The sequence below is a fragment of the Boleophthalmus pectinirostris genome, unplaced genomic scaffold (genome assembly GCF_026225935.1).
Source record: "Boleophthalmus pectinirostris isolate CB_2022bp ecotype Guang Dong unplaced genomic scaffold, ASM2622593v1 HiC_scaffold_11, whole genome shotgun sequence".
NCBI lineage: Eukaryota > Metazoa > Chordata > Actinopteri > Gobiiformes > Gobiidae > Boleophthalmus > Boleophthalmus pectinirostris.
The window spans coordinates 14,067,315-14,094,490 of NW_026570994.1; the positions used below are offsets into that span (position 1 = coordinate 14,067,315).

General features: G+C 38.1%; 1 long non-coding RNA gene across 1 annotated transcript in view; it reads left to right on the forward strand.

The window, feature by feature from the left end:
• The window catches only part of LOC129412329 (uncharacterized), a 66,048-nt gene extending 40,027 nt beyond the window's left edge, over nucleotides 1-26,021 (forward strand). The window contains exon 3 of the long non-coding RNA XR_008633668.1: nucleotides 25,965-26,021. This is a non-coding gene — a long non-coding RNA (uncharacterized LOC129412329). The remainder of the gene's footprint in view (nucleotides 1-25,964) is intronic.
• Nucleotides 26,022-27,176: the final 1,155 nt, after the last annotated feature.

Sequence of the window (27,176 nt, forward strand, 5' to 3'; positions counted from 1 at the left end):
TTTTATGTGTGTGTTATAAACGGCTTTGAGAAGGCTCCACAAACTCCTCTGTGCCATTGATTCTTTTAGCACTACCTCCACCTATAGTCCTTAGACGGATATTAGCCTCATGTGAACCTTTTGTGTGTGTCTGGAGGGAAAACAAAGACTTTTCTACTGTTTCCTGGGAGTATTAAACCAGTAGTGACGGCGGGAATACTTAGAAAATATATTTGGTTGCTGAATACTGAACAGTTAAAGCCACACGAGTCCATTTTGTGACTTTTAATGACATGTGTTGAATCAAATAGAATTTCATGGGTTTTTCTACCAGTTCTTCATGATGTTACTTCATTGACTTTTTGACTGGCGTCTCTAACAAGGCCCCACTGTGGAAATATCTGGCAGATTGGCTCACCAGAACCTTGTGATTGCCAGAAGATTTGAACAAATTAAAAAGATCTGTGTAGAGATTTAAAATTCAAACTGCAAGATTTGAAAGATTTCATTTTGATTTGCAATTATTTTTGTGAAAGAATTTGGAAATTTAAATATTAATTTTGCCCAAAATAATGAGGAAAACAGTGCTTCAATTAAAATCCAAGCAAAATGAAAATTACTAAAACGGTAACAATGAAAAGTTTATTTTGTATCTACTGTACACTGTGATTCCAAATGCAGAGGGAATAAAAAAAACAAAAAAAACAAAACAAAAACCCAGTAGAATAGTAACATAATTGGGTCTGTGTATAATACATATTGTGTTTCAAAGAAAATGCTAACTTTTAATTAAACAAAATATAAAACAAACAGCCAATTTAAATTAAAACTAAATATTTCAGATGTAGATTACTTCAGTTAGTGGCATTATTTTAGTCGCGTTAGTATTGAGACAGAAGTATTTGCAGTCATGCCATTTTTGGTGGTGTCCCAGTTGGTGAAAATGTAGTGCACTCAAAATTCTGTGCTGTGTGTGTCCTGTGCTGGTCACTAAACCAGTCAGTATAGACCACAATGCATTGCGAGAGTTGGACAAAACAGCAGTAGACAGATACAGACTACTGCAAAAGTTTGGGATCAGGAGTGCTACTTGGAAAAACAAAAAATGTGCAGAATTGTCCTTTCGGTGTTCCTTCAGTGTAGGGACCCGTCTCTGAGGCACTCAAAAAGTACAAAATAATAAAAAGCCGTTAATACCACATGGCAGATAAAGTTCAAATCACGGCAACGCTTTTCGACCCTTCAGCCTTCATCGGGGCAAACTGACAGACTACTTTTTTTTGCACCCTAAAATGTTTAGACACTTAAAGATAACGCGGTGGACAGCAAGTTGTCTGTGAACGTCGCTGACATATTAAAGACTTTACAAATGAGGCAGGTCTTTAAATGGACACAACACGACTGAAGCGAATCGAACGAAGCGGAGAGAAGCGCTGGTTTGTGGCACCGTTGATCCTGATTCTGAATAAAAACAATCAACACTAAATAAACCGTCATGATGTAAAGATACAAGCCTTAGCTGCTTACTTTAACCAGAGCTGTTAAAAGATCATCAGTTTCCACATGTCAATCAAAAAAATCAAACAGTCCAGTCCATTTATATTATTATATTTTATCTGCGTAACAGAAATGTGAATGATGATTAGTAGTCTATAATAATAATGGTGGAGCATCCATCAAATGCTTGTCTCCATGGAGATGTTGTTGCTTTCTCTGGGATGTTTCACAGTATGGTATTAAACATTTCTATCTTCATGGAGACCAAACCAGACCAAGTTACAGGTTAGAGAGGCGACCCCGCTCACAGTCAGAATGCCTGTTTTTTTGAGCTGTAAAACCACCTGTAGTTTAATAAATAGAAGAGAAACAAGCAGGTGACAGGTCCGCAGTCAAAAGGTTACACACTGTACTTTTTAACAATGCCAGTTCATTTTTGTAGAACTTATTTTACCATATTTTATTTCAGCCATATTTTCAGGCGTAATTCAAATTCATGGAAATAACTCCCACCTATGGCTCATTCTATGCTATTGTGATTCTCTTGCTTGTAGAGTTTTTGGGTTAATTACGTTTTTGTTTAGAAAAGCCTTTTAGGAAACAGACAGAAACAAGCCAAAAAAAAAAAAAAAAAGAAAAAAAAGCAGCAACCACTTCACTGTACCATAGCAGCTCTACTTCTATAGGAGATAAAGGAATTTTCCACTACAGCGATTCGCAGGATTTGCATGAATGGAGAGCCCCAAACAAACTTATCACAATACATAACCTGACATTACATGGCAACGTGCAACAAAAGCGAAAAATACAGGATTTCAATACAATAAAAAAAACAGGGAGGATACAGAAGAGGTTTTCATGAAATTCCCACATTTTACTCTGTTTTGTGATCTATGTTATAATGTTGTTTCCTCATCACAAACACAAACATACCCAGAATCCAACACTGCATGTTTAGGCTGAGTTCTTCTCTCAAACAGAAAACACTCTGTTCGACCTTGTGATGTCATGTGGTAATACAGAAAGTGCTCTACTGTGTTTTTAAACTCCATACATCTTTACTAGAATAATTTGGATAATTTCAGCCCTGGAGTTGCCAATCTGTCCTTAAGTAAAGGTAAAAGGAGCTGACATCTCAAGGTGGAACAGAGCATTTTGAGCATTGGAAATATAGAATTATTATAAAAATAAAAAAAATCCAGGTGCCTTTTCAATGAGGAAACAACATTCTAACATAACTAAAGGTGCATAAAAGTCAGTTTTGGATAATATAGGACCTGGTGACATAATTTATACTACCTCCTAACCCCTCAGTTAAGTAGTCACAAAGTCTGAAGCATTTTTGATATAATGAACCACAGTATGTAACTTTCTGGAGGTGGCATGTCACCTGCATAATCCAATGGAAATAGAAAGTTAAAATCACACATCTGAGCATTTCTATAGAGTTAAATGGGTCTTATGTGTAAAATTATAGCCAAAGCAACAACAACAACAACAACCACAATGACCACCACAAGATCCACAACAACTATTAAAACTACAACAACAACCACAACAACTACTACAACTACTACTACTACTACTGCTACGACAACCACAACAACCACCACAACAACAACCACAGAACAACCACAGAACAACCACAACAAACACCACAACAACAACCACAGAACAACCACAACAAACACCACAACAACCACAACAACCAACAACCAAAAAGAACCACAACCACCATCACAACAACAACCACCACAACAAAAACAACAACAGTCACAACAACCACCACCACAACAACAACCACCACAACAAAAACAACAGTCACAACCACCACAACAACAACAACCACCACAACAACAACCACCACACAACAACAACCACCCACCACAACAACAACCACCACCACAACAACAACCACCACCACCACAACAACCACCACCACCACAACAACCACCACCACCACAACAACAACCACCACCACAACAACAACCACCACAACAACAACACCACAACCACCACAACAACAACCACCACCACAACAACAACCACCACCACAAACAACCACCACAACAACAACAACAACCACAACCACCACAACAACAACCACCACCACAACAACAACAACCACCACCACAACAACAACAACCACCACCACAACAACAACAACCACCACCACAACCAAAACAACAGTCACAACAACCACAACAACAACCAAAAACAACCACCATAACAACAACAACCAAAAACAACCACAACAACAACCAAAAACAACCAAAAACAAACACCACAACAACAACAACCACCACAACAACAACAACAACAACAACAACAACACAAAACAACAACAACAACAGCCAAAAACAACAACAACAACAGCCAAAAACAACAACAACAACAAAAATACAACTACTACACCAACCACCACCACAACTACAACACAACTACAACCACAACAACTACATGTTATTTTACTTTATTTCATGGCTAAATAGTTTCTAATTAAGTATTTAAAAGTGCTCTGTGGAACTTTTCTGGTGGAGGGAAATGTTGTTGCTTTGTCCAGAATACTCAGCAGTGTCACATTAAACTTATCTATCTCCATGAGGACAAAAAAGTGACATAACCACGCCAAGTAACACATCAGATCTTTGGCGAGGCGATCATACTCATGTTTTAGTAAGTAATAAAAGCACCTGTAATTGAATAAATGCAAGATTGATACGTTTAATGCCATACTGTGGAACATTTCAGGCAGAGAAATAAAACCTCTATGGAAAAAAGATCAGATGACAGACCCTCCATCAGAAAAGTTACACAATACACCTTTTATTAAGACTAGTTAAAGAGCAGTTATCTTAAATTGTGATTGTAACTATTGCTGTGACTATTAGGAAACAAATAGGCTGACTCAAATGCAAAAAAAAAAAAAAAAAAAAAAAGGCCTGAAGCGATCCACAATATAATTTAATATTTGGCTGCAGGCAAGGTGGTTGTGTAGCCTCCAAAAATAAGTGTGTTTGAGCAGTATCTTTATTAAAACAAATATATTAACAAAAATAAAAGCACTGACTGTTTTCAGCTATTCACCACAAGTAATTACAGCTATAATTCAAAACAATGGACCAGAGGTGACCAGAAGTATTGATAGTGCCAAAGCTTTTATTACAATATGAAATGAAATACAACCTTTTTTCTGTGGTCACTCAAAATACAGAATAATTATATTGGTTGTGTTTTGCAAATTAGAAATATATTCAAATGGTCAAAGATGATTCCAGCCACAACAACAAACAAGTCTAGATATTATTCACATCACTTAGTTAGATTTTAAAGGTCCTATATTATTCAAAATGGACTCTTGTGAGGTTTAAGTCATGTTATAATGCTGTTACCACGTCAAAAACACATCTGGAGTTGTGTTTTTTGTTAGTTTGTCTACATTTCCAAAGCTCAATATGCTCTGTGTCATGAAGCGGTAGTTTTCAAGTTAACAACTACCGTTTACCTTTTGTTCAGTAGAGATTGGCAATTCCAGGTCTGAAATTATCCAAAATGAAGGTGTATGGAGTGTACGGAGGCAAGAAGTCAGCCTAAATATACAGAGTTTGTGCGTTAAACATGTGTGAATGAAACAAAACACAACCCCGGGTATGTTTGTGACGAGGAAACAACATTATAACAGATCAGAAAATAGCGTAATAAAATCAATAAAATGCACAACTGAATAAATGCATTACGAAGTGCACCTTTGAAACACTTACAATTGGATGAATGCAAGATGGTGATTATAAGGACATTCTCCACGCCAAATAGATGTAAACCCCGCTCAGAATAAGGTTAAAATAGTTAATTCAATTTTCAGTGCAATAAAAAACAACAACAACAAAAACATGTTATTTTAGTCTACTTCATGGCTAAATAGTTTTCTAATTCAGTGCATTAAAAGTGCTTTGTGTAACTTTTCCGGTGGAGGGTCCGTCATCTTCTTGTCTCCATGGAGATGTTGTTGCTTTCTCCAAAATATTCCGCACTATAGCATTGAACTTATCTATCTCTATGAGGACAAAAAAGTGACACCACCAAACCGAGTTACACATCAGATTTGTGTAGAGGAGATCATACTCATGTTTTATAAGCAATAAAAGCACTTGTAATTGAATAAATATGACAGTGATATGTTTAATGCCATACTGTGGAACATTTCTGGCAAAGTTAAGTTATTCAAAATCCTTCTAAATGTAGCCGTGTAATCCTCAGAGCCATGTTCTCTTTTATTTTCTCACGCTTTAGGCAAAACTTCATAACATCTTTTATCAAAGTTTGCATAAATAATATTGTTATTTCACATTTTTGCTGCACTATGTAACTAGTCACCTCCTTGTTTCTATGGATACACCACCACCTGGAATGTTCCACAGTGTGATATTAAACAGATCGACCTTACGTTTATTCAACTACAGGTGGTTTTATAGCTCAAAAATACCTAGAAAAACAGGCATTCTGACTTAGAGCGGGGTCGCCTCTCCTCAGATCTGACCTGTAACTTGGTCTGGTTTGGTCTCGGTTTAATGCCATACTGTGAAACACTCCAAGACAAAGCTATTCCGCTCTCCTTGCGTGTTTCTAACACAATTTAGCAGTAAGCGTAACTCCTTTTTGGAAACATGCGCAGAGTCACGATGTAGCGTCCATAGCTCCAATTTATTTCTCCACAAAGGTTCCAAAAACAGAGTAAAACTGCAAAACAGAAAAAGCTGCATTTAGCACAGTGCAAAATATAACAGAGGTTAGCTTAACTACAAGCTACTACACCATATGATACTTAATCTTCAATAAAAATAAATTTCTAATAACCATCTATAACAAATAAAGCAAGGATATTATACTTCTTATCTGTATAAAAAACAACTTACAGACAGTGAGGTCAAAGGCTCGAACAAAAAGGCAGATGTTAAAGGATGAACACATGTGCTGCTCAGGGCAAACAAAAACAACATAAAGCTAACTTCCTGTCATGACTTCCTGTCTGTCAAGAGACCTCCAAAATAAAAGACAGGCAGCAACAAATACAATCTACTGTTAAAAACAAATGTATAAAACAACATCCCAAACATTTTTAGGGCAAAACAAAAGCAATAACATCTCTTCAGAGAAAAGCATTTTATGAAGCCTCCACCAGAAAAGTTCCACAAAGCACTTTTAACCTTTTGATTTTGACCCTAAATAGAGTTTAAAATCCAACCTTTCTGTGACGATATGCGTATTGTTGAGTGCCGTATTAAATCCATTATCCAGAGAATTTAACGCTATTTAAGGTGAGTAGAAAAGCGTAAAAGGTTTGTGGCTCGTGTTGAATTAGCGAAGAGGCGTTTGAGGACAGAGAATAATAGGAACACTGAAAATCCCTGGGTCATGAAAGTTCAGAGTCAACAGAAAAAAAACCTTGGAAAAGACTACACCAAATGTCTCATGCATAAACAAAAGAACTGCGAACAATAAATTAAGTTGTTCTGGCTGACACCTTTCTTTGCAAGTAAATTACAGTGGGCAGAATAGTTATAATTACCTCGAGATTGCTTCTGCTACAATGCCAAAAAATCCAGCCTCTGAAACTGTGCACCTGCTTGTGAATGGCAACTAGAGAATCGTTGGCCCTGAAAAGCTGAAAGTATGCACCTAGGAGACGTCAAAAAATCCACAAATTTCAAAAAATGATTCCGCGTTATTATTGCATTTAAAGTATAATCTTTTGTGCGAGCCTGCTAGCCAAGCCCGAATGTCATTTTAGATAAAGCGGGAGAGAATGTTTTTCTAATGGCAGGGTTTAGCAAATGGGAGAATCCAGCTCCCTGTGTCAGCGGCGGAACATAACGAAGTAAAAGTAGTAAAGTACTCTTTGTAAAGGTGCACTGTGTAACTTTTCTGGTGGAGGGTGCGTCAAATGCTTTTCTTCATGGAGATGTTATTGGTTTGTCTGGATTGTTTCACATTATAATATTAAACCTTTCTGTCTTCATGGAGAAAAAAAAAAAAAACAGAAACCACAACCACAAACCAGATCAAGTTACAGGTCAGATCTGTGATTGAGATGATCCAACCACAGCTGCCGGTTTGTAGCACATGTATCTCAAATGCAGAAGTCTAGAAAATTATTTTAATAATTTCTTTTACTTGAAATCAGTGATAGTTTGTTGCTTCGATTGTTGATTCTCCAAAAATCCACACTATTTCTCAGTTTTTTATGTTGTTTTTCTCACTTTAGGTCATGGTGGAACATAACAAAGTAAAAGTAGTAAAGTACTCTACGTAAAGGTGCATTGTGTAACTTTTCTGGTAGAGTGTGCATGCTTTTCTTCATGGAGATGTTATTGCTTTGTCTGGATTGTTTCACATTACAGTATTAAACCTTTTGATTTTCATGAAGAAAAAACAAACCAGACCAAGTTACAGGTCAGATCTGTGGGGAGGCAACCCTGCTCACAATCAGAATGCTGGTTTATCTAGGTATTTTTGAGACAATCCAACCACAGTTGCCAATCTAGAAAATTATTTTAATTCTATTAATAATTTCTTTTACCTGAAATCAGTCATAGTTTGCTGCTTCGACTGTTGATTCTGCAAAAAATCCACTCTATTTCTAAGTCTTTTATGTTGTTTTTCTCCGTTTTTCCATGTAAGCAGTCATGTTTGTTTTGACGCAAATGTACCATGTGTCTCTCTGATTGGTTAATCTGCCTGTCAATCACACCTTTTAAAATCAGGGAGACAGGATACATCTCTAGATCCACTCCTCTTTGTGAAGTTTTGTCAAAGCTTGTGGTTCTAGCTGGCAAGTAGTTATATCGAACAGGGATCCCACTGTCATGGAAATCCTGGAAAAGTCATGGAAATCTGTAAATTCAATGAACGTTTTCAAAAAGTCATGGAATTTTAGTATCTCTTTCACGCAACTACAGCATTCTGTTAAGTTATCAATAGACTGTTATGATTATTTCCAAATGTACTTTATGCACGTTTTGTTTAAAAGAGACAACAACAAATGCACTGACAGTATTTTGAATGTTAAAAAACTATAATACCAAACCATGAGATGACAGGAAAGGGTTAACATTTCATATTTAGGTTGCTGTATAGTCATGGAAAATTCACTCTAGGTCATGAAAAAGTCATGAAAAAGTTTTTAAATTTTGTCTGCAAAAGAGTGGGAACCCTGATCGGAGGAAACATTGTCATACAGTTTACTTGTGCTACTTTCTTTGCAGTAGAAATATGCTGTGTTTCTTCTATATTTTCCTATATGATGATGCTTCACTCTCCAGACTTGAAAACAATAAGTATACAGGCAGCGTTGTCCGATAAGCGCCTATAATCTGTCCATGGGGGCTGACATCCACATGCATCTTCGTACGCTACATCAGCTGGCTCAGATAAGACACAAAACAGCATTTTAGACAAGTACGAGGCTCCCATTTGAGCTGGGGTCACTCCATCACCGCCGCTGTTATCCGACCGAATGTAGAGATGTCTCAATTCAAACAAAATCAGACGGTGAAGAGAGGCATTGTCTGAATACGAGTCTGCACACGGAGAGGGGAGCATTCAAAACTGTTTACTCCCATGCATTTCTAATAAGTTAGTTTCCTGTTTTGGCGAGGTTTTGTGCATTGTACGAATACTACTTTTTCATTGCCCGGTCAGTCAAGTCCATACACTTTTACAAGACTTTACAAAGGTGTATTATGTGGAACTTTATCCTGGCTCCTTGATTTCCTATGTACGTTATATAGGACTAACATAAAAGTGCATTGGAGGGTCTGTCACCTGCTTGTTTCCATGGATACGCCATTGCTCTGCTGGGAATGTACCACAGTGTGACTTTAAACAGCTCTACCTTACATTTAAAAATTCAAGTTTAATGCATCTGATATTAAAATGTATTCAACAGATAGCATATGTACTCTAGTTTATGAAACCGTTTACCTTTTTTCTGTACCATTTTTGGTTCTAAAGTTCCATATGTTTTAAACAGACCATGTATGAAACATGGAACAAAAATTATTTCTCAAATTTCAAAGACCTGCAAATCATGTAAATAAATTGATGTATTTCATCATATCTTGTGTTATTCCATCTTTGAACTCTTGATGAAGGTACATGATTTAAAAAAATATATATATTTAAAATGATAAAAATTTGCTTGGAAGGACTGACATATTTTATAGAAATAGTTTCCTTTCATTTTGAAGTAATATTAAAGTATTCGGAAGAAAAAAGCTGACAAATTATGCAAAATCATGCACCTTCTACTTGTTTGCACAGTTTTTTACTTTTCCCTCCGTTACCATGACCTTTCTTAATAAAAAATCTCATTACTCAAAAAGTAAGAGGTATATTAAGCAAATATTCAAACCAGTTTGTTAAGGATATGTAAGTGAGAACCGCTAGTTATCACTGTTAGTATTTATTGCCCAAAAAGTGCTGCATATTTCATTCCCTCCGTTACTGACATGAGTTTTAAAAATTTTTGTCAATAACTTGAAAAAATATCGCAGGGTTAACTTTACCCTGTTGGAGTGTTAACTCTTTAATACATTCTGATACTTTACTTATTTCAATAGTCCCTCTAGTTTCTGAATAAGAGCTGTTTGAATGTAAAAAAATCTGCCCCTGTTTCCCTCCGTTACCACTTGACCGGACCCATTTGTCAAAGTACATATGGGTTTATAGCTCAAAAGTTGCTACAAAAACAGGCATTCTGACTCTGAGCGGGATCGCCTCTCCACATATCTGACCTGTAACTTGGTCTGGTTTGGTCTCCATGAAGATTTAAAGAAAGGTTTAACACCATACTGTGAAACATTTCAGACAAAGCAGTAACATCTCGACGGAGAAAAGCATTTGATGGACCCTCCACCAGAAAAGTTGAGCCATGTTTGAGAAACCAAAATAAACTTTTGAAATGTTTTTTTTTTTTTTTGATTAATTGAATAATAATAAAAATGCTTTTGATATGACCTGGTCTACAGAATGAGCTTGCCCAATTAAGAGAGGAGCTCCACAAAAGGTTGAGATGCTGTGTGTACAAGCTGCTGGCATGCTGGTTTTTAACTTTGCCCTTGCTTATTTATTCTTTTTTGTGATGGTAAAATGAAATGCACTTGGGTCTGCACTGGAAAATCAGCTCAGCTCTACTCTTTTCTTCCTTAACCCACCATAAGGTTGTTTTCCGGGCTATTAGAGTGATTGACAGGTGGATTCAGCAGTCAGAGAAATGCCTGGTTCATTCATGTCTAACCAAACATGGCAATTTACAAGTGAAAAAGAACACAGTGGACGAAGAAACAGTATGGATTTGAAGTTACAGATTTGAAATAGGTCAAGAGGAGACGTCTTCTGTATTTGAGAGACACTTGAAACAAATGAGCTGTAATTGGAATGCCCCAAAATTGGACTGTTGCCTTGTGACCATCAAAGAGCCGACCCAAACCATCTCCAAACTCATAATCGAGTAGAAATGATTTAAAGCTTTTTTTGTCTTTTGTTTTTTTTAAATACAAATAAGTATATTTATTTCATGTATTTTAAATATAGAGATTGTAGAACAGCTGGATATATAACTTATTTTGGATGCATTGATCTTTTATTATGCCTTCTTTCATATTAAAATATATATTTATTTATTTTATGTTTTATACATTGTAACACTGGTCTAAGATACATATTTGTAGCCTATAGTAATTGTCAGTTTGACAGTGCCTAAATTATCAGTGAGAGAAATGCTGAATAAATGCATTGTGTGACAAAAAAAATAATAGTTTTAATAATCGTGATTTCAATATTGACTAAAATAATCGTGATCATATATTTTTTTTCCTATAATCGAGCCCTATTTCACTGTGTAGAGGTAAAAGGTAGCATTAAACTTGAAACTTACCTCTGCGTGACATCACAAGGTGGAACAGAGCTTTTTGAACTTTGGAGATATAGATAAATAAATAAACCAAGGAACAAAACACAACTGAGGATCTGTTTTTTGATGAGGTAACAACATTATAGCACGTCTTAAGGCTCAGAAGAATCCATTTTAAGGTTCTATAGACCCTTTAACTTTACTTTGAAATTATTATTTAAGTAAACACATGTTCAGGGGTATTTATCATTTGGACCTTTTAGATATGAAGGCCCAACACATTCTGGTCTTCTCTATTCAAGCCTGGTTATGCTTTCATTGTAGGGAGTATTATATAACAGGCCAGATAACAAGGACAGAGCTCGAGGAGTCCTTGGTAGAGTAGAGCAATTTCCCCATCAAAATACGAGCACAATCCCAGCTGTAATCTTGTGTACTTATTTGGTTTACTTTTTTAGCGGTGAGTGATGTTTAAGAGTAGTCAAGTAAGGCCAAGTTAGATGTTATAAATAAGCGTTTTATGTGCAGATTACTTAGAAAATGACGGTTAGAGGAGAGGAAAAGAGCTGGTTTGACGAGGTTAAAGTGAGTTTCTTTACCTCTCTGCGGAGTTTACAGCTCTTCGTCAATTTTGCTGAGAATCAAAGCGTCGTGGCGTGTTTGGCCTTTAAAATACTCCTTCCTTTAAGCGATATTATGACTGCAAAGCATCGTAAGAAATTCACGGGGGTGCACGTAGTATGCAATGCAGTAATGGCAGGGAGGGCTTTTTTAAATACCTTAGCTGGAGACACAGTGAACACACGCACGCGCTCATAACCCTGATTTATTCATAGGCTTTTACAGTGCTAGAAATGCTCCCTTTTCTAATGCATCTATTATTTAAGCATAGGACCCTGCAGACACAACTCAACAGATTGTGGTGTAAAAGATAAATGCGAAACCAAATTGTGTGTGTGTGTTTTTTTTTCTTTTTTTGTGTGTGTGTGTGTCTGTGTGCGAATTCTCCAGTTGTGTATTCAAACTTTGTACTTTTTGGCTGCTCTATAATAGATGACAATCGCAACAGTTGCCATGAAACACACCTGCTCCTCTGAGATAGTGCTCTAGTGGTGTTTTTGTGCCCTGGAACACATTTCTTGATTTCTTTTAGATTGAAGACTTGATACAGACAGTCCAATTACTCGTGCTCGCTAACTGGAGCCCTGTTTACTGCAGCCGGGAATTATCACGTTTGCAAAGGTTGTAGCAGTATTTATGGACCGCTCATAAGCACGTACAGGTAATCAAAAAGGATTATTTATTGTATGGCTGTCCGGATATTGCATTTTGAGATTGTACTTTGAGTCAGCATACTTTTAAATCACAAAGGTTTCAATTATTTAGAATGTCCCTTGTAAAGATGGCCAGTCTTTATATGGAAAAATCATGTTGTACTAGTTTAGATCTGTACAAACATGTTCTGTAATGCATTATAAGGTAAGGTAAGGTACACGTTATTGTTCTTGTACGGAAATGTGTTGATTTGATTATAGCAGAACAGCTTGTTTCCATCTGCAGTGGTTTACAGAATAAATTACATTCAGCTAATAATAAGAAGCATTCACACTGTACACTCTCTGACCCTCAGACACTTACACGTCATCACACATGAACAATACAACCACGCACCTCAACAATGCATCTTGGTGACCTATGACCTATGGTGCATGTTTTAGGTTGATGGGGGAAACTATTAGCCAGGCTGGCACCACCTAGTGAATCCGCTCAATTTCATTTCTCCCCAGGGACTAGGTCACGAATCGGAATACACTGGACGGTTTGCAAGAACCCCTGAAGTTGTAGACCATGCACTGGCCAATCAGCGAAGACCTGTGAAGCCATGAGATCAAACTCAAGCACCTGTCTGGGTCCCTTTTGTGGTACAGCACAACAGTAAACAAAGCAGTCGAGATTGATGTAGACGAAGCCATACATTCTGTGTTGGCAACGATTCCCAAGCTCGAGGATTTAAAGCCAGAACAAAGAGAATGTTTAGTGAATTTTATCAAGCGGAAAGATGTTATTGCCCTTCTTCCTATGGGATTTGGCACATTACATACGTCACGATGAAATGGCAGCGATTGGTGAAATAAAAAAAGTACTTGCCTACCATCGAAAAAACAAATCCTAATGCTGTGACGTCAGACGGCTTTCACGAAGTGAAACCGGCTGATGAATCAGGCTAGGAAACTCCTAGGAAAATATTAAAGGTGCACTGTGTAGTTTTTCTGTTGGAGGGTCCATCATATGCTTTTCTTCATGGAGATGATGTTGTAGTCAAGACCATACTAAACAAGACCGGGACCTGTCTGAGATTATAGGGTCCCGAGTCCAGGACCAAGTCCCCTGAGGGTCGAGACCGAGATAAGACCGAGACCACGGCCCACTGAGACCAAATCAAGCTTTGTCATTTCCTGCATTTATTTGTATTTTACAGTTATTTTGGCAAATATATATCAGTATTTTTATAATCTATCATTTAGGCTTAAAATGGTATAAGCAAACCCTGCTGCACTTAAACACTCTGCACCCCACCCACAGTTTGAGAACCCTTTCTTTAATCCTACTTCCTACTTTCAAGTTACTAGAGTCACATGATCTTACTGGTTTTGCAGTGGTCTTTAGCAGCCTCTGCACATTCACTGGCCGTAATTAAAAATCTCTTTTGTCGAAGTGTCAGACCTCAAGTCCGCGACAAGACTAAGACCAAGCACCATCAAGACCGAGACAAGACCGAGACCAAATGTGATTGAGTCCGAGATGAGACCGAGACCATAAAAAAGCTGTCTTGAGGCTGGTTTCGAGAGCCAAGACTGTTCTCGAGTACTACGACACTACATGGAGATGTTATTGCTTTGTCCTTTTATTGCTTGTACCTTTCTATTAGTTACAGGTCAGATCTGTGGAGAGGCAACCTTGTTCATATTCAGAATGCCTGTTTTTTTTTGTTTTTTTTTAAATGTCTTTTTTATGTCTTTTTTTTTTTTTTTTATTGTATTTTTGAGCTATAAAAAACACCTCTAATTGAATAAATGTGAGGTAGATCTGTTTAATGTCATACTGTGGAACATTCCAGAGCAATGACATACAGTATCCATAGAAACAAGCAGGTGCCAGACCTCCAACCAAAAAGATACACGGTGCATCTTTAATGCTCCTGGAGTTGTTTACAATGTGCACTCTGGACAGAATCGTAATATTTACTCCAAGAATTTTTATTTAAGTCTGTACTGTGCTAATTGTAAATCTTGTAGAATATCTGGGGGGAAAAAAAACAAAAAAAAACCCATGTACAGTATTCCTGCTAGCCAATGCATGTCTTTGGCTCTCTAGTTAACATGTGTCAAATTACTATGCAAATTGGACCTTGAAATTGTACTTTAATCTCACCCTTAAAGCATGTATTTCAGTTTTAGCATTTCGCGTGCGTAGTCTCAAATGACGCCATCGGCCCTCTTTGCTTTCCTTCTCTAACGCCAGCTCGCTCCCCATTGATTCCCCCCAGTACCGTCATTAAGTCTTTCAAAATGTTCCCAAATGATTAGAACAGTGGGGAAACCTTTCAGATCAGATCAATACAAACTGCTTCACCCGGGCCGTGTCATTTCCTCGTTCCCCTGATCAATGGAGTTCAGTGAAAACATTATTTCACCACGCTTATGTTAATTCGAGCTTGTGTTCACTGCGTAATTCTCTCTGTATGTAAATATGTGGACTCATATTTATTTTAATTGGCTTTCTGAGTGATCTCACCGCTTCATGTATCCTTGTTAAACATTGCATGCATAATGTCACAACACTAAATCCCCTTGTCTCGTAAATATTTAACAATAGTTTTCCATTACTTAATAAAGTCGCGAACGTTTCCATCGGCGGTACGTCTGTCGTGTTCACCTAACCCAATCCCAACCGCCATCCGTCTTCATTTAAAGGGCCATATGCTCTTATAGTGGCGAGAGGTCAACGGTCAAGTGTCGTCGAGTGTGACATTTCGCCTGTCGCCATGGTGATTTATCACTACGGCGACACAGGGTGGTGCGACGTGTACATGAAGGGAGAGCAGAGGGTCGATGCATGTTTGAACACAATGCTTGTCCTAATACTAAGCCCATTGCGATTTAAAGATGCAAATACATTTATGGAGGGTACAACAGTTGCTTGTTTCCGTGGAGATGTCATTGCTTTGCCTGGAATGTTCCACCTAGTGATGGGACTGTTGGCGACTTTATGGCGTCTGAATCTTTTTGGATACGTTTATGGCAAAGAGCTGTTCAAAGACTGGCTTTTTTTTTTTACTATTTATTTATTTATATGACCACAGACTGTGTAAAGAAGTGGACTAAGAGAGTGTGATGTCACCCATAGTGTTCTGCTCCAGTCAAATGAAGCTCATCGAGGCTGGTGGTTAAGGGGTGAATTTCCATATTAGAAACAGGAATGTATTCACAGACAGAATAGCGTAATAACACCAGAATCACGTAGAGTCAGTTAAAGGATGTATGGAGGATTTTTTTTTTTTGTTTCAAATGTCAGTGAAAGTTTAAAATATCCTTACAGAGACGCAGCAGCTTTGTAATTATGATGACCAAAAAAAAAAAAAGAAAATCTATCAACTGTAGACATGGTGAGGCCAAATAAACATCATCCCTCATTATCTATTGGCTGTTAGTTTGTCAATCATACTCCCTATGTTTCAAGTGTAACTGACGCCGGCGTGCACGGATTATGTGGTTTATCCAGTGGTTCTTAGAGGCTTTTTCGGACTGTAGCTTCCTCGCAATTTGCACAAAGTTTGTTGCGATGGCGGACGAGAATCCACGACCAGTTCGCCGCCAAAGAAAGTCAGTTTTGAGGTCGCTGAAAGAAGAAGAGAAGGGGAAAAGGAGCAAAGCCAAACTGAGGTGATTCTTGGAGATTCCGTCCAGCGATGGCGCGACTGAAGCAGACAAAGAGTCTAAAAACTGACGCGTCGGTCACTAAATTACTTCTAGACAGGTCACTTCAACAGTAATTCTGGCTGTAAACAAGCGTGATTTCTAGAGTAACGAGGCAGGAGGAGATGTTTTTACTGAGGGAGCTGTGGAGGAGGAAGGTGGTGTCACACATGCACAACATTTGAAAAAGGACTGTCGCTGTATTTCTCTTCCCTTAAAATATCCTCTATACAACCTTTAATACGTACATTTTAAGGCCAAATTGACAAGGTTCACGGCAGCAGTTGCAGAGAGAGGTGACGATTTTTTTATGTAAAGTGTGTTGGAGCCAGAGTTGACAGAGCCAGAAGTGCCCCCCATGCTCGGCTTTGCTGCTAGCGGGTCAACTATGTCCATACAGTCTATGCACATGACGGAAGCCAAAAATGGATTTCTGGGCGATGTCACAGACAAGCTGCACGTTCAGCCGAGGAGCAAAAGATACACAGACAGATAAACAGACAGCAGCATTCCCCACGTTACAATGAGAAGTTGTTGTGTTGTTCACTGCACAAATAGAAGTGAGAATAGTATATGGATCAGACAACCGGTGCCACTGCTGAGGACCAATTTGCTTAGGTTGGCGGCACAGTCGGAACTATTCAGGGTTTCTGTTTAATTTGTTGCAAGGTTAGTCATCCTAAACTAGCAAACTTAGCCTCTTGTAGGATAGCACAGTACAGTACAGTAGCCAATTATGACAAGTCGTAAATGAAGTTGTCGTAAATATTTTAGCGACTTCACCTTAAGTTCATGCTCATGTTAATAAGATGACAAAGAAGCTCAGTAAAAACAAACAACAACATTCCAGTTTTCCGGTTCCATATGTTTTTATTCATGTGCAAACAGATATAGATATGTCATTCAAACAATACATGTACACACACTTTTTTCTCATTTTTATGCAGATAAAACATAACTAATACAATTAACTAACAAAAATAAATCACTCAAGAAATAGGAGTAGCTTCATACAGTATAATAATAATAAACATTCCAGTTTTCAAGAATTTGTTGGACATGCATCAGTGTCAGCATCCTATAAAGCGTTAATCATTCAGATAGCTCATTCGTTTTAAACTTTTCACTTGTGAGGACTCATTTTAACAATACAATAGTTACAGAGAGAAATTACCAAGACTCAGATTTGTTTAAAATATAATTCAAACTGAGTGTAAGAGTGTGTTTACCCTTTGAAATTCTGCTGAATCTAAATCAAATGTTGCACTACAGTAATAATGATTAAAAACTATTATTGCCATAGACTGTATATATAAATGGACAAAATTAAGCGTTCCAAATAGGAAGTGTTCATTTGGCTCTATCCACTCTGACTCCAATTGACTTTACATTGAAAAACTGCCACCCCTCTCTCTGTAACAGCTGCACCGAGCCTCGTCATTTTGGTCTTAAAATATCCGTATGAACCTGCTCTACATGATGTGTTTATTTCACTATTTTGTCCATAAATAAATTCCTATTCCTATTACAGAACTCAGCTCCGGGTTCAAATTCCTTTAATCACGTGAACAACATTTTAAAGTCTCCAAACGTGGCCTGGCGTGGCCGTAGACTTGGAAATAAACAGGAGCATAGATGGTGACAGGAGTTTGGAGCAGCTGTATTCTTGGATTAGCCGAGCGCAGAGCAGAGACAGAATAGGAGCCATTATCCCTGCGCACAGCTCCAGATTCTTCCCCGTAATGATCTCTCCTGCCTGTTATTTTAAGTATTGTTAAATTTGACTAAGCCCCAAACAAAACTCTGCCTTTGCCTCGTATTTCCAGAGACAGGCGTCAACTCCAGGAAAACTTATAAATACAGAAGAGGCTTAAAGGCGCTGTAGCTGATTTTTACTGTCTTTAAGAGTCCTATGTTACACTAAATGTACCATTGTGAGCTTTAAGCCATGTTATAGTGTTTTTCCTCAAAAACGTACCTGGAGTTGTGTTTTCTTTCATTCACATGTCTGAGTAACGATACATTATTATTCTCTCTACATCTCCAAAGCTCTGTTCCACCTTGTGATGTCATGCAGTGGCAGTTTCCAAGCTACCATCGCTCCAGTTTTTTTTTCAGTTCCAATACCAATTTCAATCCAAAACGTTTGAGAATCTGCTGATAACCAAAACCAAAAACAGTATTTATTTCCCATAAACAACAATAAAATAAGATAAAACTGATTAAAATGTGTTCCGAAGCTGCTTGTTATCCTCAAATAACTACAGAACAACTTTGTGTAAATAAAATTTCAAACATTCAGAAACTTTTTGAGCAGATTACAATCAGGAAATACTAGTCTTATGACATCAATCAAAATTCTAAGTCAAACCAAGATCTGTATCTTCTGAACCGATATGTAGAATCTGATAACAAATACCAATATTGGATTGGTACATCCTTACTTTTGTTAAATACAGAAGATAAATTACAAGTTTGAAATCATCCAAATGATTCTAGTGAAGATTTATGGAGTTTAAGGCTACGTTTATACGATGACGGTTTGAACAGAAGATGTAAAAGCATATGGTGATGCAACAGTGTGTGGAATTCAACTGGGTATGCTTGTACTTCAAGCAACAAGGGCATCTTTGGACAAACAGAAGTTTTTTCATCAGCTACTCCTTCCACAAGGTTGTCTGACCATCAGCTGGTTCTCCCAGGTCTCGTCCATAGTCGTCTGGCTCACCTGCAGCAAACTGGTGCATCTAGAATTGGACGGAGGTCATTACAGATCCTTCCCTGTTCATTAATAGTATCTCTGCATATTCTGTACATTTGCTGGGATGCAGCTTGAAGGTCCGACGCATGGAAATGATCCGACATGTTTATTTCTGTGTACTGTATGTATGTGATGTAAACACGTACGTTACCTGAGCTGCTGACCAGAGTTTTGCGTCTTAGTCAGCGTAGATGGAAACGCTACGGTGGACCGTATTCAGCTTTTCCACTCTGGAGGGTGGTTTCAGATTTTTGTGTTTTTAAGCCCCAAAAATGCCGTCACTGTCTAAACTAAAGGCACTTCTGATAAAATATTTTGTCATTTTAACCCTAAAGCATTTTCGTGCAGCCAGGCCCTTAAATAAGGTGGATCATTTTCTCTGTGATCACATGACATCACAAGGTGGAAAAGAGTGATCTGGTTTGGAGGTTTGACAGAGGAACTCACTAAGTAGGCAGGGTTTGTGTTTTAAACATGTGTGAATGAATCAAAACTAAAATCCGGGTATGTTTTTGGACTTGAAAACAACATTATAACATAGCTCAGAAAATGGTGTCTCATTTAACTTGCCCACATGTTCAAAAATAAAATGCCAGCCATAAATGAGATGCAAACTCCTCACTAAATCCTCGTTTTCCTCCCTCTCCAAACCCTCCATCTTATTTCTTTATTCACTATCATATTAATTTCAGCAAGACCTGCAAATCCACTCTGGCGCTGCATAATTCATGGACTTCTTCTGACAAAAATTCCCTTTCATGTGAGCGCCGAGCCCTCAACCCAAATCCTTGGAAACCTGGGATAAGGCAGGGGGACTCTTACCTGTGGGCCATATGCAGCTGCGCGAGTTCGGAGAGGGGGAAATAGGCTCAGAGTGGAATGTTTGAAGTGGTCCGATGGCGATAAGTGACGTGGCAATCAAAGCTCGTACGACAATGAGAGTAGAAAAAGAACAGATGCTACAGAACAATGGAGATATTATGTTTGTGATGTGAGCGGGGCTTTTGTGGAGCTGTGTGGGCCATTGTTCACACTTCTTTATGTCAGATGAATTCCCTGATGCAACCGTATTTTCATTTTAAAGTACAGGAAATATTGACTTTCATAAAATGTATAAAATGTCAGTCTGTTCCAGCCAAAAGATGTCATTTCAAGAGATATACTAAATATGAGCTTGTCAAAGTCTGATCTCATCACATCTCAAAAGCTAAGCTGGGCTGGGTCTGGTTAGTACTTCGATGGGAGAATGCTGGGAACATCAGGTGACACAGTGGGGCGCCGGTGACAAAAAGCTGTAGTTGTGTCCTTAGGCAAGGCACTTCACCAACATTCCCTAGTATCAAAGTAGTGCATGTGTGTGAGAGTTGGTTGTAGGTGTAGTTGTCAGAGTTAAGCAGCCTGAAGTGACCCAAATCAGATTTTTTCACCCCTATGTGATCTGTATCGGATCTTTTGATGAAAGTTTGAACGACACAAATCAGATTTTTTTTCAAATGCGACCCAGGCCACTTGGATGTGTGGTCCGAAAACTGATACATATCTGATCTTTTGACATGCGACTTCAGTCTGAACGGCCAGGTCACATTCATCCCACCTACATGTCAGGCTCGGAGTCTAGTCAACGGAGGGAAAGCGAGGTTAGCGAGTTTAATTTAATTAATATTTGGGGGGATCGCTGTATTCAGTGTAAGAGAATTTAAGTCATTTCTCTTCCACGTACACCTCAGTTTAACATTGATTCACAAAAACTATATTTACACCATGATCTTCCCTTGGCATACCATTGGCATACCATTATCTAAATTGTGGCATATTACTGACTAACCGGTGTCTACTGGCCTTCATACTCTCACCACTTGCTTTATAAACCTCCTCCTTTGGAAGCAGAGTCAAGGGGCTTGAAAACTCAAAGATCAAACTATGTTCACTTTTGAAATCATACTATGTTGACTTTTCAAATCCCCCCGGGCCCATATTATAGATGGTAAATAAACTTCTCTTGCTTAAGACTCCAGTTGGTCTCCAGCCTTTTACTTCCACCCTTTCTTGGACAAGCTGAAAACTTCGACAACATTCAGGCCAAATTGGAGGGGTCTTATCGCAACCGGGCGGTTTTTGAAATGATTGCCGAAGAAATGTCCGAGCGCTGCGACAGGTGGTCCTGGCTCCAATGTCAACAAAAAATAAAGGGCCTGTGAGACAAATACAAGGAGGCTAAAGTCTCAAACAAACATAACCGACCGTGGACATGTAACCTGTCCATTTTACGAAGAACTGAACCGTATTTTGGGAGACACGTCCAGCGTTTAGGCGACTTCCGTAAACACTGAGTACGCTGTCTGTCTTTGATGCCGTCATGTCCTCCAGTGCGCATGCGGGACACTTTTGGGGCATTTAAAGTTCACACTGGAGATCACATACAAGTCGCATTTAACTGGAAATGTGAACAATTGCGCAAAAAAAAAAAAAATCTGATATCACAAAAAAAAAAAAAAAAAAATTAAACATTAAGCCCTGCAGTCTGAACGAAGCCTTAGTGACCTTTTGGGCTTTTCTGTAAAATGTAATTGAAATTAAATGTATAGCTGAATGAATCATGACAACATTGGTAACATGGTTGGGGGGGGCCAATGGCACAGATTGGCAGCCTCTCTTCGGTCAGTCCGTCCCGAGGCAACTGTGGCTGTAATATTATCTTACCACCACCCTCAAAGTGTGGGGTGAATGAATAATGCAATATAAAGAGCTTGGGGTATCTTGAAAGGCGCTATGTAATATTTAAATCTAGACCAACATCAAATATTTAAATAGAAAAGGGTATCATATATAAGTATCATACATATTTGAAATTGAAATCTGAAAAAAAACAAAAAAAAACACTCATATTTCAGTTTTTCATAATTAGATAATAATGTTTTCTTTGCAATCATTAAGTTTTACCTAATGCGTTTATAATTTAGCTAATGATTTTCTTAATTGAGTTGTGTTTATTTTTGTTTTTATGCCGTTCGTTATTGGTTTATTTATTTATCTCTAGAGCTTTGAAGCAAATTTAAGAGGGAAAAATTTGTATGTTTTGAAATATCTGTCGTAATGTCCCATCTGTTTTTTAGATGTGCTGTGGTTCATAATGATACACACACATGCAGCTGTCAGATCTATACACAGACAGATGTAGATAATAATATCACTTAACTCCACTGTGTTTTTTGGGTGGAATCACACAAGACAGACCAAAACATGTGATTTTAAAGAGGCACTGTGTAACTTTTCTGGCGGGGGAGTGCGCTTTGCCTGGATTGTTTCACAGTTCAGCGTTAAACTTATAAATCTTGCATGTATTCAATTACAGGTGTTTTTATTGCCAAAAATAAGAAAACAGAAAACAAAAAACATGTCCACAGATGTGACAGTGAAATCGTGAGCTTGTCTTCGAGGAGATAAATCATTTTAATGCCATACTGTAAAATATTCTAGGCAAAGCAGTAACATCTCCAAGACGGTCAGCAGGTAGCGGGCTCTCTAGAAAAGTTACATTGTGGACCTTTTCATTTGTTTATTAAGTCAGTATTTCCATAACAACATATGCTAGATTATTGTCAATACTGTATAGAACCAAAGATGCGTATTAAAATGACCCAGGTTACACTATTATCTGATATGATATAATGTTGTTTCATCATACAAAAACCGACCTGGAGTTGTGTTTTGTTTCATTCACACATGTTTAACTCACAAATCCTGCATATTTAGGCTGAGTGCTTCTCTCAAACAGAAAACACTCCATTCCACTTTGTGATGTCATGTGGTAATACAGATATACACTCTTCACTAGAATTATTTTTGATAATTTCAGCCCTGGAATTGCCAATCTCTACATGACAAAAGTTAAAAAGTACAGTAGCTGTTAACTTGAAAACTACTGCTTCATGTCATCACAAGGTGGAACACAATATTTTGAGCTTTGGAGATGTAGAGAGACTAATATTAAAGACTTACTCAAACTTTTGAATGAAACATAACACAACTCCAGGTTTGTTTTTGATGAGGTAACTACGGAAGTCGAGAGGGGTCACAACAAACGCAAATGCCGCAACAAATACAAATGCGACAACACAACAAAAAGTCACAACACACCAAAAAAGCCACAACAGAAATGACCACGGGACTCTATTTTAATGCAAACGCCGCAACAAATACAAACGCCACAACACAAACACAAATGCCGCAACACATTAAAAAGCCACAACACATCAAAAAGCCACAACGGAAGTGACAGCAGGACTCTATTTTCCGACGGACCGATCAAGCAGCAAGTGAAGAAGAAGAACTACAACGTGAAATGAATAATGATAAAACAATACATTACTTACATTTTCTACTTCTCCGTTCCTTTATTTTTCACGTTGTAGTTCTTCTTTTTCACTTGCCGCTTGATCAGTCCGTCTGAAAATAGAGTCCCGCCTTCACTTCCGCTGTGGCTTTTTGATGTGTTGTGGCTTTTTAATGTGTTGCGGCATTTGTGTTTGTGTTGCAGCATTTGCATTAAAATAGCGTAACACGGTCATTTCCGTTGTGGGTTTTTTTGGTTTGTTGTGGCTTTTTGTTGTGTTGTCGCAGTTGTATTTGTTGCGGCATTTGCGTTTGTTGTGACCCCTCTCGGCTTCCGTAGGTAACAGCATTACAACATGAGTCTTAAAGCTCACAAGAGTCAATTTTGGGTAATATGGGACCTTTTAAGAAGCATTACGCATAGTACCAAAGTTCTATTTTACTTAAAACTACCAAACTATTTTCGATCAGTTAATTTAGATAAGATATAATTATATTTACAGCCCTATCCATTAACAGGCAAATTAAGATGCTTCACAGAGATACAGAGTTAACACGCAACAAGTAGAACGAATAAAAGCAGAAACAAAGCAATTCCCCGCTGTAGTCTCTCTCTCCAGGTCCTAATTGAGACATATAGCCTTTAAATCCAGATTGATGGACTGCACTTGAACACAACACGGAGCTGACTGGGATAATAAGGCCAATGATCCGATGGTGTTGAAGCATATTAGCTCTGACTGTTGATAGACCCATTGTATAGAGCTAATTTACTCCAGCAGGCCCCCCACTGGCCTCGCTCCCTTTTAACATCTCCACATAGATTGCTGTGTGTATGTGTGTGTGTGTGTGTGTTTTAATTTGTAGTGGTTTTATGTAGGTTGAGTGGAGCTCTTTACTTACATAAGAAGACTATTATCAACATAGCAACATATCGGTTACTTGGGGTGAGTTTTGTAATAATAATAATGATAGCTTCATAAATCCTTTCCAGTTGAGCCATTTCTTAAAGGGATAGTCCGGAATTTTGGACATAGGACCTCATTTCCTAGTGAGCCAGAGTGTTGGAGACACGTGGATAAACTTTTAAAAATATTCCATACAGTCCTTGTACTTGTAGAGGTCGCTGGTGTTAGGCTAGTGCATGTCAATGGCCATAGTTAGCCTGTCTTACCTACTCCACAAAGCACCCAAAGCAAAATTATTATTATACGAGACTGTTGATGTAAATGTGTCAATAGAATAATTTTAGAAGTAAAAACATGCATTTGAAGGTTTTATGTCTGAGCAGCAGCAGTGAGTTGTACTTCCTGATAGAAAGCTTGGCAGCGGCGGACTGATATATGAGAAAATAGTCCCTCAACATTTATGCGATGCAAGGTTAGTTTTATTTCAAACATTATTCTATCAACACAGACATCTACATTGACAGTCTGGTGTAATAATAGATTTGCTTTGGGTGTTTTGTGGAGTGGGTAAGACTGTTTTTAGTGGCAGGCTAACTATGGCCATTGACATGCACTAGCCTAGCACCAGAGACCTCTGCAAATACAAGGACTGGATATATTTTAATAACTGTCTCCACACGTCTCCAACACTCTGGCTCACTAGGAAATGAGGTTCTATGTCCAAAATTTGTAACTGTCCATTTAATGTTAAAGGTCATATATTAAACAAAATTTACTCTTCTGAGCTTTAAATTGTGTTTTAATGTTGTTACCTCCTCATAAAACATTCTTGGAGCTGTGTTTTGTTTCATTCACACATGTTTGAGTAACCTTTATTATTATTTTGTTTATCTTTTTTTTTTTTTGTTGTTTATCTATCACAGTGGGTGGAACAGAAAGGTTTCCTTGTTAAAAAAAAACAGCATTATAACATAGATCAGACCATAGTGTAATAAAAAACCCTATAAAGACAAATCAATGAAAAGTACAATACACAAAGGATAAACCTGTGTCACCCTGGTTTACAATACCTGGGTCATACGCCGGTAACTTTAAGCCCTCCTCCATCTTTATGTCTTATTGCTATTGACAGGTGAGCTGAACTGTAAGACCTGCCATCTGAATGAGAGTTAAAGGTCACGCTTTTATAAGAACAAACCAATATAGAGGGGCTTAAAGATCCTGGGAGGGGCCAACGCCGTGTGCTCTTGAACCTTATGTGTTAACCTTACGGGGCCCGGGCTGGAGCTGGCCTTGGATATACAGTATGTGTGCGGGCTGGAATATGTTTAAAGTATTTACATTGGTGCATGAGAGAGTGAGGGTGATATGAAGGGAGCTGCTTCTCCAATTTAATGCGCAGATTAGCCTTTGGACCCAGCGCTGAATATTGTATTGCAGTCATATGAACTGTGCGCCAAGCAGAATACAAATTCAGAGCAGAGGTAGTGTGGTATTAGATAAGACTTTTTCCAGCTTATAGGAGGTTTTGGCAGTAGTTTTGAATGTATTTTTTTAAGTTTGTTGGCAGGAGACTAATAAATATTTTTGTATATTTTCAGATCAAGCAGTTGTGAAGCACTGCAAGACGAAAAGAAGACATGCAAACTTCATCCAGCAAGAAGCCAAACCAGGTAAGACTCATTCATTTAAAGATGCACTGTGTAACGTTTTCTGGTAGCGAGTTCATTACCAGCTTCTCTCCTTGGAGATGTGGCCATGGAATGTTCCACAGTATGGTAATATGCTTTTTTTTATCTCTACGGAGACAGCAGGTGATGCCATAGGGTCAAGTCTCATGTCACAGATCTGTGGAGAGGTGAGCCCACTCACAGTAAGAATGCAGGTTTTGAAGTAGAGGTCTGCATGAGATAGAATTTTAAATCTTGCTCCCACCTGCGCCCGCAAAGAATTGTAAGTTTCATTCCCGTTTCCACCCGCATCTGCGAGATTTTCCTGCAAATCCCGCCCGCAAATCCCACAAATTCAGGACGTTCGCTTTCTTAAGCTCTATCAAACACTGAGAAGCGGAAAGGAATTGTTTAAAATGTGCACGCGAGAAATAGGCTTCGTAAAATGTTTTTATTAATGCCAAATAAAATATCCAGCACAAATGATGTATGATAAGGATACAGTAATTATTTGTGTATTTTACTTTCCACTCATATATAGTCCCGCCCACGCCTGCGTTGAACTTTCAAAATGGGTCCCACACCACACTGTTTTGAGTCGGGTCCCATAGGACTCTATTTTGAAGTAAAAAAAACAAAACATGATATTGAGTACACGCAAGACGGATATGTTTAACAGCCTCCTAGGGTATTCTAGACAAAGCAACATCTCCATGGAGACAAGCATAAGCACACAGTGGACCCTCTACCAGAAAAGTTACACAGTGCACCTTTAAGGCAACAATATGTAATTTTCTAGATCTAGGTGCCACATCATTTTCATAATTCCTTAGAAATAAAAAGTAAAACATTTTCTTTCTGGAGATTGATAAGTTTTATGGCATACTGTCAAAGGAAAAACATTTCCATGGAAACTGGCAGGAGGTGACCATCCTTCAGGCCAAAGAAGTCATTTTTGTGGAGATGTAAGGTTTGTTGTTTTCAGCTCAAAAGTTACATACTGGACCTCAGAAAACCCTGGAGTTTACAAATAAAATTGCACATCTTTCAGGTACACTGTTTAACTTTTTGGTTCCAAATCCATAGAAACTTCCTTGTTTCTATGGATTTGTCATAGCTCTGCCTGAGATTAAACAGCTCTAC